At 44.3% G+C, this 2,301-nt stretch overlaps 1 pseudogene; it reads left to right on the top strand.

The window, feature by feature from the left end:
* The first annotated feature begins 349 nt into the window (after nt 1-349).
* Nucleotides 350-1,992, top strand: LOC113628638 (BCL2/adenovirus E1B 19 kDa protein-interacting protein 3 pseudogene; annotated as a pseudogene).
* The last annotated feature ends 309 nt before the right edge of the window (nt 1,993-2,301 follow it).

The following is a 2,301-nucleotide window of genomic DNA, read 5'->3' as shown; positions in this document are numbered from 1 at the left end:
TAATTTTTAAAAAAATCCACACACTCAAGGTTAGAAAAAAGAATACACACACTCAAGGGCTAGTCATTTCATCCACATTTGAATTTGTCTCTCTTAATGGATTAATCAAGGAGGACAAAAACACAAAAGAAACCCCTGTTGTGAAATAAAGAGCCAGCTCAGAGGGAGGTCAGCTGGTCACTCTGAAAGAGAGCCTCTCAAGGTGACAGGGAAACTTTAGTCTCAGGTCTGATACCCATTTTGCCAGAAGCCCAAGTCTGACAGTACAGTCCCAGTAGGATGGACTTCTACAATCAAACTTAAAAGAGACTGATAATAAAACAGGAATATAGCTTTTGTGCTCAAAACCATGGCACTTCCTCCCTGTGTCTGCCGTCAAGAGCACCTCATTCTCAGTGTCAAGGCAACCGAGGTGCTTAACAGCCCGAGTTTGCGAGATGGGCAAAGAAAAAGAGCGAAGGCTTTAGAAGGCCTGAAAGAATATTTTATCCGGTCAATGAAAAAGCCTGATGAACCATCCTTGTTCAAAAACCTAACTTTCCAGTGAGCTGAACACTAACGTCACTTGAAATACTATTTCTCTCAGTTTCTTGGACTTGGACAAAGCTGGAGGAAAAATGTCAAATGCTGGTATTTAAATCATGTTTATGAACTTCACGTGAACCATATTTAAACACGTTATGAAAAAGTGACTGAAAATACAAGATACATAATTTATGTATTATACGTGTTATTTCTAGTTTTAGTTCTAACCTAAGGTTAAAACCTGGTCACCTAGAATTTAATTCCTTCATTAGGAATCCAATAAGCAGTATCTTAAGTTGGATTTCTGAAGACAGTCTCTCTCACTTTCTCTGTCGCCCCCTAGATACAGAGGTATTTTGTTTATTATTAGTTTCCTTCCCAATTTTTCCATCAACACTAGATCCTAGACATACCTCATTTTAGCATCTGTGTTCCAGTATTTAACAAAATAAACCAAACCAACCACCTTTTCTGACCGATGCTCAGGGAATATGGGTATGAATGCTGCTAGATTCAAAGAGCAGAGGACAACTATGACCAAAGAAGGTTTTCACTGAGACTGTTTCTCAGAGGTCATTTCTTTTACACAGTTGCGAGCAATGATGAGATCCTCATCGCAGAAGTAAACGCGAGTCAGAGGTAATCACTGCTAAACGTCAGCTTGGTCAGTCAAGACCACAAAAGAAATGTAAACACATTACCTAAATGGTGGCTGCCATTACCTTTCAAAAGAGAGCGGTGTGTGTGGTGAGTCTGGCCTCCCGCTCCTTGGCCCGACGCGGACGCCACCGCCGCTCGCACTCCCGCCTCAGAGCGCCTGCTGACTCCACGTCGACCCCGCCGCCGCCGCCGACGCTGACCCCACGTCGACCCCGACGCCGTCTCGCCTCCCGCAGCGCCCTCGCCCAGGTGCCGTGTCTCAGAGTAAGCCACCCGCACTGCAGGAGGAGTGGTTGCATGGCTCTTGGGTGGAATTACACTTTGGCAATAATGGGAACGCCAGCGTTGTTCAGACTCTGTTTCTGTTTATAATGGCGACGTGGAAGAAATAGTTCTGGGTGTGCAGCATGAGTCTGGACGGAGTAGCCCCAAGACTTCTCTGTGACCGCCCACCTTGCTCACAGACCTCGCAAGATACCAATGGAGCTTCCAAAGCAGACACACTAATATTGATGAGAAAAACAGCTCTCAGTCGGAGGAAGATTACATGGAGACAAAGAAAGACGGAGAAAGCCTCTTGAAGAAACACTCAGACTGGTTATGGGACTGGTCAAGTCGGCCAGAAAACATCACTCCTCACCCCCACCCCCAGTTCCTCTTCAAACCCCCGCAGCGCACGATCGCGCTCAGCTTGAGGAACACGAGTGTTAGGGAGAAAGGGGGCATCTTCTCTGCAGAGTTTCTAAAGTTTTTCTTCTGTCTCTTCTCTCTCATCTGCTAGCCATGGGGTTGGGTATCTATATCTGAAGGTTACTGAAAATATCCACCATAACCTTTTAATGAAGAATTGGAATCCAGCTTTTTCATTTAGTGGGAATTTACATTGGGGTTTGCAACGCAGCTTACTATCATCTTGGTCCTTGGGTGGCTGCACCACTTGTGTCATTTCTTAGGTAAATGCCACATTCCGAATTCAGTAAAATAAAAATAAGACACTTAAAAAAAAATAGTGGTGTGCGTGAATATGGAGCATGTGGAGTTGAGAGGGAATTTCATTATAAAAACACTAAAACACTCCAGGACTCTGGGTGAAATGTTCATGAAATTAAAAACAAA

Source organism: Aethalodelphis obliquidens, unplaced genomic scaffold (genome assembly GCF_003676395.1).
Source record: "Aethalodelphis obliquidens isolate GAN/ISIS:26980383/991018 unplaced genomic scaffold, ASM367639v1 scaffold24, whole genome shotgun sequence".
NCBI classification, from domain to species: Eukaryota; Metazoa; Chordata; class Mammalia; order Artiodactyla; family Delphinidae; genus Aethalodelphis; species Aethalodelphis obliquidens.
The sequence above is the reverse complement of the archived record's forward strand: the minus strand, read 5'-3'. Positions and strand labels throughout refer to the sequence as shown.